Genomic DNA, 14,702 nt, shown 5'->3' with positions numbered 1-14,702 from the left:
TTTTTAACTTCCAGCAAAATGTTGCTTTATTTATTTGACCTCTCCTCTCAAAAGGAGTTTACTATGAATAATTTTAAATACTCTAAAACCTCATTTTGTTGGCTAGAATGTCTCGGCTGTAAAGTCTCTTACATTAGTAGAAGAAAAAGACGTTTGCAGAATAGTTTAGCAGAACTCAAATATGCCATATACAGGCAATATTAGTTAGACACTACATTTCCATAACATTAACCCATTTACATTACATGCCTGTTAAATAACTGAATCCCTTTTTCCACATGAAGAGGTGACATAGGTATCTTATTCAAAAACAAGCTTTTCAGATTCATAAATTACTAAGTAGTTTGACTTAAATTACCACTTTGATTTGACTTGTTTTTGTAAACCTGGTTTTATGTTTTGGTAATATAATTCTGATTTAAATGTAGTGAAAGTTGGTGGCTTTGTGTCATCTGGTCCTTTTTTTGAAGGCTCCTATCCTTCCTATGTGAAATGTGTTTAACTCCCTGATGAAGGTTTGTACATGATTGTGCCATGAGAATAAACATCCTAAATAACCTAAATAACTGTAGACCTCATTCTTCTGGATGAATGAACACCTGTTAGGTGGTTACATCACCTGCATTTGTACCAATTGCTTCATATGAGAAGTTCAACTGCTGCACTGAGGTACTGCAGACATCATGGTGCACCACACTGCAGTGCACACTTTCAAACTTCAGATAGATCATCTGACATAAAATCAAACCAAAATCTAGGCAACCAGGTTTCAGTGTGAGTGCCTGCGCTCCATCCTGGAGGTGATAATAATAATAATGGATTGGATTTATATAGCTGATATGATATGTTTAGTGGTGGAAAAGCTCTCAAAAGAGAAGAGGCAGCGATATTGATTCTCCCCTGCCGGCAGACTAGGCTGCAGCACGAGCTTCAGTGGCCCAGCTCCACAGGGGGCACTGCAGGGTGTGAAGGGAGGGGTTGGTCATTCTTGTTGCCTGGAGTCGTGCAAGCAGACTCTGGGGCAGAGCTTTAATCTCCACTAATCGTTTCTTAATACGTGCATCCCAGGCCCTATGCCCGTGTATGCATGCACGCACACATATGGGCAAACTACTTGCAGTCCAAGCCCCCGCTTGCTCTAACAAGAAATAATCTCCTACCGCTCGCCCATAGGGCTGGACCACAACTTGAGAATGCATCTCTCATCAAGTCGATGAACTCAGTAACCTGCCTTTGAGGTGCTCCTTAGGCCAGGGAACCCTGCTTTTGACCTATGCATGCCCCTCTAGTGTAAAATGGAAACTTTTCTAATCTGTGGAAATGTAATCAATTCACTCTAAATCAATTTCAATTTAGATCTAGGCGTCTTGCCGACATGTTGCTGATGAAGCGTCTTCCCCCATAATGTAGTCTAATAGTCTAATAATGGCCTCCTCACCTTCCCGGCTCACACCTCTGTCCACCTTCAACCCAGACACTGCGTAAGAACGATGATAATCTCATTTCACTAATGCTCAGTAGCCTGCATTAGAACACAGGCGAAGCACTGTCTCAGCTCAACTCTACCCACCCAGGAAACCGTGTGTGTGTGTGTGTGTGTGTGTGTGTGTGTGTGTGTGTGTGTGTGTGTGTGTGTGTGTGTGTGTGTGTGTGTGTGTAACAGAAAAAGAGAGAGAGAAATAGAGAAAGGGGCCAGGGGGGCTGTGGGATAGAGGGGGCACTGAAAAATGCGGTGTAACCTGAGCTGCTCGGTCCATCTGGAGAAGGCCTTGAATTGACAAGGGTTATCCCTCAATGCACTTTGCTGCAAAGAAGATCGTTAGACGGAGTCTGACACAATGGATCGGTCTTTTAAAAGTATTTATTTGCATTACACACAAGCAAATATGAATGCTAGATAAACAACTACGCATTTCAGTGATGAGTCAGCAGGTGTGCACACACAATTAAGAACATGTCAAATCCTTAGATTCATGCCCAGACGGTTAGGCGTTATACGTGCGTAATATATCTGTAACACGAGACAAAAAGTGCAGTTAACCTGAATCAGTTGCCCAGAAAATATCAGCCAGAGCTGAGATCCTTTATGTCAAGTAGTATGTGTATCGCCACAATCTAAGCACTTACCCTTTCTCTGTTTTAATGGCCAATCAGCACAAAAAGCAAAAGAGCCTCTGCAAAGGTCCAATGATGACATCCACGTAGATCAAATATAGCTAGCCTGCAGGCAAACAATACAAATCATATTAGCTAAAGCTGAAGTGTAGGCTATAAAGCAGGATTTAAGCAAAGGCAGATAAAGAGGTTTTAATCCCCAGATCCCCCTGTCACCTACATTAGCAGACCCTGACCCAGATATATGAAGCTCAGTATGGAGCTTGCTTTTTTGCGCCAAACTGTCAATGGGCTGTTACAGCAAACCAAACTAACATTTGAAAGACTGCCTCACTCTCCACCCTTTCCATTTGGGGAAGGGAGGGAGGAGGGGAAAAGGCTGCACTGAAAAGAGAAGGGTAAGATGACACCGCACGGTTTGCCAATTATGCCATGGAGCTAAGAGAGGAACCCCCTGATGGCTGGCTGAAGGCGGAGGAGCTGAACCTCTAGACATAAAGTGGAGCACTTCGTCCCTCTCACACTGCAGAGCTGCACTCATTTGTCCACTTGTCAAAGACTGACTGATGAACCATTATTTTAATTACATTATCTTCATGGAACAAACTGCGAAGTATCAGTTTCTCCATTAAAAATCATGTTTGTCATCATTATTGTTTATTCTCCTGTCCCCATGCCCCAAATTAGTTAGTTTAGCCTATATCAGAAAAAAAATTGATTCTGAAAATCTCTGCTTCTTCTTTTTCCTCTGATCTAAACTTGTCCAAATGAAATAGTAAGCTGAATATATGTCTTGTTGTCCGAGTACAACATGTTTGAACAATTATGCGGTAAAACTGTCAGCCCGATCTTGCAAAGTGGAGAACAACGTAATACTTTAGGATGCAGTGCTAGACTTTTTCATTGATTGCATTCAAATATCTTGTTTCAAGAAAACACTTACATTGATTTTTTTTTCCTTCTTGTTTTTAGAGGTGAAACCGTCTCCCAAAGCTAAAAATTGATTTCTACTTGTCCTGCCTCCTGCACGTCATCTTTTCTGAATTAAAGAAGCCAAACACTTTGGGAGTTTTATCTAGATCCTGATTGTTCTTTAAAATTTCTCGTAAAAAAGTTTATACCAAGTCACTGGAGCTTTGAGGCCAGGGTGTGCAGGGGAGGAACAGAGTCTCACCCCACCCTTCACCACCGTCAGCCACTCACTCATTGACTTAAATGAGCTTCAGATGCTTCTCTGCTTGGGGCTATTTTTTGTCTCCGCATTGTTCTCAGCTGGTGGATGCTCTCAGGCAGTAGTTGGCAAGTCTAGAACCACCGGATCCATCTACCTCACCAGTGTGAGTTCTACCATTGCCAAACACCACCTGATAGCTGTAGGGCCTCTTCTTACAAATGAGCCATAAACATGGATGAAGCCACTAAGACGAGATGACATTTAACTAAAGCTGAAAAGCATAGAAAAAAGTGTTATTTTTAAACCAAAAAGAACAATGAAACGATGTGAAGAATAAGCTGACTGTTTCATAGCCCTGCTGTGCTGATATCATCCTCCAGGGTCGTGGTTTAAGACAGACTAGAACAGAAGTGTCAGCTCCATATCCGCCAAAATACATGAAACCAAGGGGACAGCAAGGAGAATTCAGAGTTCAATCATCAGCACATTTTAAATAATAAATACCAAATGTATCAATCCACAATTGTGCAAAAGCGATGGAAGTCTGTCTTGTCCTATATTGGCACTACACATAATTGCTCAAAGTATATATACAGAAGCAAAAATGTGCTAGTGCCAAAATGGGCAAAGAAGAGGAGTGGCTGGGGCATCCAAATGCAAGCAGTTGTTGTTATAGAGACACCTAAGGACAGAAAGATGCTGAAGCAAGATGAGCGCAGCACAGCTCATGCAACCGCACCAGAGTCATTACATCACATTCACCCCACCCACAAGCACAAGAGAGAGGAGCCACAGAAAGTAAGCCGCAATAGACGGGCATCGTCATCAAGTGGTTCTTTCTCTGCTCTGTTTATGGCCCTATGGTAATTCACTGATAGTGAGCTCTCACAGTGAATTCTACCAGTGCCATACACAGAACAGGAGTCATTGTCACCCCAACACCAAGGGACAGTCATCAAAACTATGCAAACTAGACCACCAACCCACAAGAGCAGAGCAGATGCAACAGCCTGGAGAGAGAGTGCGAGAGAAGAGAAAGAGAAATGAGAGCAAGTGAAGAAATTATTTTAGAACAGCCACAGCCTTCAATATGTCCGTAGTGTTGCAGTGACGCAGCTTCGCTCAAGACTGACTGCACTGCAGTGGACTGATCCACACACTGAGTAACAGGTGCCTCAATGTGAGCAACTAAATATAAGTCCAGTCAATCCTACGAGTGAGCAAACACCCTCTTCTACCTGTTCCCGTCTAATCACCTATACTCCCGCTTTTAGATTTCTAGGAACAGAGAGCTAACCCTGACAGCATACGCACCTGATAATTACATATAAATAAGCATGTTATGCAGTTATAAATCAACTATTAATGTTTTTTTGGTAAGTCGGATTTTATGTTGTTGCTTATAACATATCTAGAGGACATTTTACAAGGTTTCGTGCAATACTAACCCTGAATCTCAACATCTTACCCACACACAATCAAGCCAAACAAAACGCTTGATGGATTTTGCTCTCTTTAATTTTTTTACTAAACAGTCAAGCAATTAATATTTGGGAGTGAAAGTCCAAGATTTTTCAGGAACAGGTGCTGTTTTTTATTCACACAGAACTCAATCAGAATACCACTTGGATAACACTGACAAAATACATTAGCCACTGCTTTTTTGCTAAGACCAAACAAGGAAACATGTATGCACTTCACTGATCAGTTATCAAACCCACCGATGTCTTAAACTTAAGTTTGGCACATAAATGACCCTTACATGGATGGATCAGTAATCCCTTTACATCCTGGCTCCTGCCCTCCCCCTACACAATCAACCTGCTCAAAGTGTGACACCTTTAACAAACCTCTTCATTTGCTTGCTGTATTTGTGTTGAGGTGCATCAGTTATGTTATATCGACCCATTCATTTTAATCTTTAAAATCTGTGATAAAATAAAAAAAGTTTTTATCATTGTTGATGTTGTTATTTCAGTTTACCTGTAACTAGTATGAGTACAGGTAAAAGCTTCTTGCAGGTTTTGTGTCAGTGAAATGAAAATAAGGATAAATTCACATATTGTGTGGTGTATCTGTGATTTAAGTCTGATCTTTAAAAACAACAAATCCCAGTCAGACTGTAGTCAGACTAAGATATCAGCAATGAAGCAACTCAACTAATTCAAAATGTCTGTCAAATAAATATGCAAGGCTTCTCTTACAAAAATATACACAAACAACTGAGCCTATTTCTCTTTTCTTTCATTTCGAAATAATAAATAAAAGGGTTTAAATCACGATACTGCAGCTGAATCATAACCTTCAAACCATCTCCTGACCTTGGATATGTTGTCAAAAGCATCTTTGCGCCACAGATAATCCGAATCAGAGAGAAGCTAGCTGTCCTCAGCGCTGTCCTGGCAGGGCCCAGACACCCCACCCTTGGTTCAGCCATTAGCTTCCCTCACCCTGGGCCCTGCAGTGCGCGGAGCTCCCATTGATTCCAGCGATCAAACCATGTACTAAGTGATTCTTCAGACGCCCAAATGGCTCCCTGAGCTAGACTCCCATTGCCATTTCCTGGAGAAATCAATACCACTAAAAAGCCAAGTCCGGAAAAAAGAAGACGAAGAACCTGTGTCCTTTAAAGGTTTGCCCGTGTTTTTCCATACCTTAATTAGTTAAGAAAGGAGCTTCATGAGATTTTAGTAATATGTTTTTAAATGAGAGCCTCTTACTCATGGAAGTAGAACAGAGAAAAACAAGGACAGTATTTCTGAATGAAAATGAAATCAGAGAAAACATTACTTATATAATTTTGTTCAATAATTTATTCAATTTGTTCAATAATTTAAGACATGGAAACCTGCTCTTGTTAGCGATAAATGTAGGTTTATCTGGGAAATAAAAAACAATTTAAAAAGCCATCTTGTTTTGATGTGTCGTGAAGACCAACTGTCAAAGGAAAAAAAACATATGTGAGGTTTGTACATTTGCAATAATTATGTAGCTTTTCTCACAGACGAATTCCTGATGTCGTCTTTGACAGCTTAATTTAAACCTAAACATGGCGCTATAGTTACATTTCATGAATTCAAACATAGGCCAACTTATTAAAAATCCAAGATTACATGAGAATATTACCTGAAATGATGTAACACGTCCAAAGGGATGTTTAGGAAGCACTCATAATTCCTTTCATCGTGATTAGACACGCTGTATATTTTTGAAATGTTAACACTGCAAAGTCCGGACTTCCTTTTCTTTCTGTCATCGTTAATTTAACCTCAAAGCTGCTCCAAAGCCCTTTGTTAATCGCATTTGTCTGAATAGGGAGTCTACAAGTCCTCAACTTCACGGTTATTTCAGGAGGATTTATCACTCCTCTAAGTCCTGCAGCAAGATCTAAATTCAGTCTTATGACCTGAAACACACAAAAATCGACTTCAAGTCACATCTAAGTACTTTATATTTTTTTACGTTTATATTTTAGGGACCCCTGGCAACCCCCCCTTTTCTTTTTCTTTTTTGGCCTGATTAGGAATACTGTCCTGTTTCATAACACCACACACCCTGTATACAATCCTAATTACCCTCAGTGTACAGGGATTTTAAAAAAATGGGAAAGAAAAGAAAAGAAAAGAGAAAAAAATTTCAACATACCCAATTCAGTATTAATCCGCAGGATTAGGTTGAGGTCTTCACTGTATTCTCTTGGTATTGGACGGAAATAGAAGCAGGTGCAACGTGATTACATACCACAAAGCTCGAGCATCACCGAAAATAAAAAAGAGCCTATTTAATTATCACAACTGCATTAAATTGAACATTTATTTAAATAATATTTTATCAGGTGGCGGTTAAATTTCGCATTTCTGGTATTTAGTCTATTTCTTATTAATTTCGACCACGTTTAACGGACTATTTGTGCGGATTTTTTTTAACCCTCACGCCAGAAGAGGTTAAACAAAAGTAGTACCTTACATTAAATTGAATTAATAGCAGTTGAAGTTTTTAAGTTGAAGTATTCGAATAGCCAGATTTATAAAACGACTGATCTGTTAGTAGGTCATTAACCATTCATCTTTTAAAAAAACAAAGTAAAACAAATTGCAATATTAGCCAAGTATTTTGGTAGGTAACACGGCCTCCTCGCCCATCTTTTCTCATTTGATGTGAACCCTCTCTTTAAGCTAGCCTGTGTATTCGGCTGCTTTATTTAAACTGCTAACCTGTGCGTTAAAAAAACAACAACAAAAAACCGAAATATTGTTCGTACCTTCCTCTCAGTCCATCGTCGTGCGTCACGAACCGCTCAGAAGTCGGACCCAACTCACATTTTAGTCCTTAACCTATCATTATCATTTAAGGATTTTCCGCTATTAACATTGTGTGGAAGTGACACAAGCCTCCCGTCTGTGTTGCCCGCAGCAGGACTGCAGAATTACAATGAAACAAAAGAAATCCAAGCAGACTCCTGAACTTCCTGAGTATCAAATGTCAATTTCAGCCCTGCGCTCCTCTCTTCTCCTCTCTTCTCCTCTCTATTCCCCCCCTCTCTCCCCTACCGGTTCCCCCTCCCCACACTGAAACCTCCTCCCTTTTACCTGCGCGTCCCGGCTGCACACTTACAGAAAGATAGGTGCCCCGTGCACCTTTTTAAAGGCGCAGACACACAAAGCGGCAACAACACTCGACAAGAATGAAACTACAGCCACTGAAATTCGCCAAAGATTTAATATTTAAATTTTCTGAAACGTCCTTTTGTTTCAAATCTTTACTTGAATCCTACTTATACTAACAAATTTAGAGCTATTTCTGTGTGTGAAATATGAGACAGGCCCCTACCCTTTAAATGGTATGCGCAAGGAACCGAAAATGGTACAAAACGCACCTCTGTTTGGCCTACCTGCATTCATAACAGTGGACTTTTTTCTTCTTTTTTTGTCTAGGATCAAACCCAGCTTCTATCCACTCTCCCTCCTCTAGGTTAGAGTTGTGAGCACACATGCAAGGAATTGCCCGGTAGCAAATAAAAACACATTTTTCAAGCATCTCTTCCCACGAATCAAATAATCCAACCTTCACGAGCCTCTCTTTGCTCTGCTGCGTTTGGGGGCCTCTACAGTCTTTTTAAGAGTGGATCTCTCTGAAGAGACCTCAAACAGGGCGCTGTTTTTAACCCCGGGACTGCAGCACTCTGAGTGGATGAGGATTGGTTTTGTCTCCGGATTAAACGATTTCCTGACAAATAATTTGGACCAACCCCCTCTTCTGACTGGGCTAACCCGAGAAAAGGTTGTGTCGGATTCTTCTCCAGCTGGAACATGGAGATTATTCTATTTTGTCCTACAACCCGCGTGGATTTTAAGACATTAAAATATGTTTAGACAGTTAAAAAAAAAAAATAGGAATGAGAGGAAAATTGCAAATTTAAATTGGGCCTTTCTGACCACATGATAGGAATTAACATTTACAGAACCTGACTATTTTTTCTGCATCTTAGCATTTTTCTGCAATCTTAATGCAAACACGTGGGCTAAATTGATTTTAATCAGTTCTTTCGTCCTTTATACATTGTAATGTGAATTTAAAATTCAATATTTATTGTAGGATATATTCGAAAAGTAGGATATTCCTCTGTAAATGCTTTAAAAAAAATCAACTACACGGTTCCTCACCGGCCTGGTGCCTGGCTAATGGCCTGCAGGCCTGGGTTGCTATATAGATCACTGGTGCACCATCGTTTCGCATCTTTTTCTACCTTTGCAGCACATGCAGACCACATTACTTTCCCAATGAGAGGAAGAGGGATAAAATAAAGGCATAAAGCAGTGCATCCGCTTCCTATTTCAGTGTTTCACATTCTGTTAAAAAGTAAGCACAATAAAGAAAGTAACTGATGTACCAAACGTAAGATTAGGTGCTGACTGACATGGCCTGTGATGCATTTTCAGACATAAAGCAACCGTGCATCAGATAGACTTTTTGGGACATCTATCCCAGCTCCACCAGCACCCCCTCCCACACACTACCACCATCACGGGATTAGTTTTAGTCGGCTGAGGCTGCAGTTCTTGGGTCGAGATGCTGTAAGATCAAATGACTACGTCCAGATGGCTAATGGTTATCAAACACTGCATTTAAAGCCTGCACTGCCGGTTACTCTGTGCAGATTGCGTAACATTTCCTGTCCGAGGATAGCAAGAAAAATGCCTTTGCTGTAACACCACTGTAGGACATAACAGGTTCTACTTTTTTATTTTCTTTTTTTAGTCACCTACATTATAGTTGATTTATAAGTTTCTATTTATTATTCCTTCCAGTGAAAACCATACAACCTGGCGAACCTGATGTGGGCCTGGTGTCTTGACGCAGCGCTGGGCCTTTAGTGGGCCTCTGATGTCGTCCTCATCCTCCTCCAGGTTTTACGCAGAGCTGCACATCACCGGAGTGTCCTTAGTTCACTCTTGGATGCCTAATATATGAGGGCCAGTACTACCCATCGTCCTCTCCGATGGCCATACAGAGTCCATTTACCTGCTGTTGATAATGAGGCAGATAACGAAGCAGACAAAACTCGTCTAATATTTAGAGGTGATGGAACTGGGTCTGGTTACACTCATTTCAGAGTGAATAGCGACAGTGAAATTAATCCTCGGCGACTCGTCGTTGGTGCTCAATTGATGGAGAGCATGAGCACGGAGCCCCTCACTGGCTTGAAGTGGTTTCCACCTGGAAATTCTGAAATTGGAGCCCCGGATCATCTGTGTGAGAGGTCGGTAGTGTATACAGGAGACGAGCAGCACTCGATGAATATTTAAAATACTCATTTGGTTCTGTGCTGTCGTGCCGAAGCCAGATGAAACAGGTGCCAGCGGAGGGATCGGATGGAGGGCCATAGGATGAAATAATAATAGGGCAAGATTTAGTCTGTTGTTCGAAAAGAATAACTGAATAGATTAAAATCAGGATATTATCTCTCTCTCTCTCTCTCTATATATATATATATATATATATTTTTTTTAAGTGTGTCACAGGAAAAAATGCTGATTGATCTTTTATATCATATACAGTCATTGCAATTATTGTTTTTTATCTTTATTTGCTGGGTATATTGGATACAATAATTACATCTTAGTGATATAATTGCATTTCAATTATATTAAATCATGAGGATTATGACAATGATTTGTTCATTCTTTTTGAGAAAATATGAATTTTCAACCTAATTGTTCAGATGGGGGATCAAAGCATGCAACATCGGGAAAATGTTAATAACCCGAACAAAATGTATATTTTTGCAGGAATGTCCAGTTTTGCTCAAACAAACAAACACAAAAGCAAATTGCAAAAAAAAAATAAACTGGCTTAGATTTTAAGTCCTGCTATTTTTTTTTAATCATTATTATTATTATTATTATTTGTAGAAAGTAGAATCTACTGTTATATCATCTATATATATCATCATGTATTCCCCCCCCCCCCCAAACAAACCAACTTCTGCAAGGTGATTTGTATGACTCCTGTACCACCTGTCATCACTAGCACTGTTTCTCTGCTGTCTTCTCCTGCTTTAGGCTCTGCAGAACAAGCAGCCCGGTGGTGGTCTTGGTTGGGGAGGCGTGTTAATCAGCGGCTCATCTATTAGTAAAGACCCAGCAGCATCATTGTACCGCTTGCTGCTGTTGCACCGGCATCACTGCCACCTCGTCCACCCCCTGCCGTGCCAGTGAAACAGAGCTTGTAACATGAGAGAGCACTGCCTGCCACCTAACATCAACACGAGAAACCTGGCACTCTGGCTCAATTTATTATTATGTATATGCTGTAAAAAAAATCATACATGAAACCTAATACAAATTTATTCATGTTGCAGCACATAAAAAAAACTAATTTCTGCTCTTGCCTGTGAACTTATTAAACCATAAAGCTGGAGGCCTAAAGTCGCAAAAAAGCATACACTGTCTCTTTTATACACATAGATTGGATGAAATTGCCTTTGTTAGAGAATGTACACACAAGGCAGGCTCACTGCTAAAAGCCTTGCTGTGGAAAGTGCTGTAGCCAACAGTGATTGATCATAACTTGGAGCAGATAGTCATGAGTCAAATGTGAAGCCTCGGGGCATCATAATGCCTTAAAAGGCCACAGAGGCACAGGACACCTGACCACCCTGCTCAGCTTGGACCAATCAGACAGCTGGTGAATGGCTTTGGCATTACGTCATGCAGGCCCGCAGTTTGTCTTGACCAACGCACTGCGGATAAAACAGAAGCTTTAAATATTTCATTGAGGATCTCAGGTTGCTGGACTTCTGGAGGTCAGGGCTGTGTGGAGACATAGCCTCACCCTCTTCTCCCTCCCTGCATCCTCCTCCTTTTCTGATGCAGGAACAGGGTGTCGGGCTTTAGAAAGAGGTTGAACAATACTCCTTAGCCATATTGCATAAAATAAAGCATATAGTGTGTGGGCCTGTCATCATTTGTCATCAAAGCTACTGTTATTTGGAATGCCCAAATTCAGATTTAAACTAACACATCCTAATTACAAGACATGCAAATATGCTGCTACAAGATGTCAGATTTTCACCCTGCCAATTTTATACATAAAGGTGACATTACTCATCACTATTACTCATAACCTTGACAAATGTCACCTTTTAGTTTGGACTTCGGATTTGCATGTTTTACAGACTGTGTGTGTGTGTTTAAAAGATAAGGTTTCTAACATGCAAAGATGGCAAAATGAGAGACACAAGTCAGTTTTAGAAGCTTTTGTTTTTCAAGATTTACTCAAACTAGGGATTACGAGTCAGGTCAGCTGCTGTTGCCCTTTCTTTTCTTTCTTTTCTTTTCTTTTCTTCTCTTCTCTTTTCTTTTCTTTTCTTTTCTTTTCTTTTTAAATCTTTAAATCTGTAATGTAGCTGAAGTGCAGTAGCCTACTAATTTGCTGCAGAACTCCTTGATGACATTCAGGATGTGGAAAACCTGGCTGCTCACCAGGTCTTCCCTTATTACATCAATCTTTGTGTGGCAGAATCTTTTTCATGTTTTCTGGCTGTGCTGGCACACAAACCACGACCTGTTGATCACCTGACTGACATTCCAGGCCAAGATGAAGACCCTCTAGGGCTCCGGCACGCTGCGGCTTGTGGCCTGGCACTGAATATACAATACAGGAAAAATAGAAGTGTATGCAGGATGTACTGTAAGGCTGTTTGTAATTTATAGGTTTTTTTTCTACATAACCTAAAGAAAGGAAATAGATACACAATACACCAAATTTACAAAAAGAAAAAAGAAAAATGAACACAGAACTATAAGAGAGTAATTTTGTGGCTCTGCACTGCTACTGCAATAAGGACAGACAGGAAGGGAGAGCAGATTGCTGCGTGACAGAATACATTTTTCAGCGGAGAGAGGATTAAACAGCCTTATGTCACAGCATTTATTTTCTCCTGCTGTGATTATACAGAGCGGGTTGCGACTGAGGACAAAGGATGGAGCAGGAGGCGGCGCCCTCATCTGGCCTGTTGGCGGACACTGCACTGAACTTTGAGACTGCCGTCATAGCAAGGTTGATCGCACACAGCTCAATATCTCCCTTCAAAATAAAACCCCAATCACTATAGCTCTCACATTCTTAACAGCTCTTCGACAGATCAATGAAGTATTTAATACTAACTGATTTACACACCGAAGCCAAACCTCTCCACGTCTTCCTAAATTTGAAAGAGGTTGATTCTTTACCCATGAATAGCATTCTTAAAGGTAAATATGCTCCGTAGATCAAGTGCTGTGTGTCTGAGGTCATTCGGCAAGACTGGGGTAGTAATGTGAGTCTCAAGTTTCACAGTACTCACAGAGACTATGCCAGACTTTAAGTACAAACATGATGGGGGATATCAGACACAGGAGTGCAGTTCGACACTGACACCTAGTGGAATAAGTTGATAGTTAAAGTGGACCTGTTATGTTATATTCTATTCCAGTTTAGCCTCTACTAAAGCGACTTAGCATGGTTCACACTTTAAAATGAGCCCTCTTTATCTTATAGTGGTCCTTAGCTCAGCCTCTCATCTCTTCCTTTAAGTCAACTTTCCTCTGATTGGCTGCCCCTCCTAATCACAAGGTTGGGCAATTTGTCCAGAGCTGAAGGTAACTGAAGGTCTGGACTTCCTGAAGTACAGTTGACTATCAGAATAGAGTTACCTGGGATAAATGTGAAGTCATGTCCTCACTCTGAATAATTCAGATCCTTCCTGTTTAAAAGTTACTACTCTCTTATGGTGGTTTTAAAACTCACATAAATGCCAAATAGAGGCAAACTTCTTCAAAATCTAAAACAAACTAAAATCCAACACTGAGAAATAGAACATAATTCCTGTTTAAAGCCCTTGTTCGTGTTTGCATTTCCAAGGTTCTTGTACCTATTCCAAAGCCTTCCTATCCATTTATTATTGTCGTTGAAAAACACTTTTCATTCCCACCTTTAAGTCAGATGCATTGCTTTATATCCAGGACTTTGCGATCCAACCAAAGAGCAGCAGTTTTTATGATCTGCTTCTATTGAAACCTTTGATCTCCCACTTTGTTGTCGTGTCTTATCGTGTCAAGTGGACCTTGAGAGGAAAACCTGAAGTGAGAGTCTTAGACGGAAAGAAAGAAAACTGAAAACTTGAATCTCATTCTCCTGTGCACGATAGATGTAATACTGATGACGTTTATAACCAGCCTAAATGATTATTTGAAGTATCCAGACACATCTGTGCCATAAGATGAAAAAAATACTGTTTTGAGGCTTACATATTATGGTGTTTAACCCCAGATGAACACAATGGGCCAGATGGAGACAAAGTATTCTTTTTGTGGCTCTTCAGATTGTCTTCTGGTAGTATATGTATAGGATACAAATGTTGTATCCTATACTGTTGTTCACGCAGTAGCCTGATCCTACCCTCTGAATGTTGCAACAGAAATTAATCAATGAAATCTTTATTTTGAACCATTCTGTGTGTTAATCCATAATAAAAAATAATTGTTGATACAAATTTACTTAAAAAAAGCACCATATTCCAATAATTTTTTGCACCTTTACTGTTTGAAAAGCTCATACATATAATACACTCATCACACCACACTGGCATCAACAATCATTCCACGTCCAAAGTCACTTACATCCCTTTTCTTCCTCATTCTGATGCTTAGTTTTAACTTCAGTAGGTTTTCTTGACCATGTCTACATGCTTACACTGTGTGCACAATTATTAGGGAAGTGAGTATTTTGGCTGTATTATAATTTTTATGCATATTTTCCAACTTCAAGCTGTATAAACTTGCGTGCCTATTGGATTTAAGCATATCAGGTGATGTGTATTTGTGTAATGAGTGAGGGTGTGGCCTAAAGAGATCAACACTCTATATAAAGG

At 40.3% G+C, this 14,702-nt stretch overlaps 1 long non-coding RNA gene across 1 annotated transcript; it reads left to right on the top strand.

Moving 5' to 3' along the window:
• The first annotated feature begins 5,691 nt into the window (after positions 1-5,691).
• Positions 5,692-11,638, top strand: LOC146369241 (uncharacterized). The gene is made up of 3 exons (XR_014797290.1): positions 5,692-5,921; positions 9,598-10,049; positions 10,852-11,638. It is a non-coding gene; the product is annotated as an uncharacterized LOC146369241 (long non-coding RNA).
• Positions 11,639-14,702: the final 3,064 nt, after the last annotated feature.

Source organism: Perissodus microlepis, chromosome 17 (genome assembly GCF_051167445.1).
Source record: "Perissodus microlepis isolate ML-2025 ecotype Zambia chromosome 17, ASM5116744v1, whole genome shotgun sequence".
Taxonomy (NCBI): domain Eukaryota; kingdom Metazoa; phylum Chordata; class Actinopteri; order Cichliformes; family Cichlidae; genus Perissodus; species Perissodus microlepis.
This window is presented reverse-complemented; position numbering and strand designations above follow the sequence as displayed.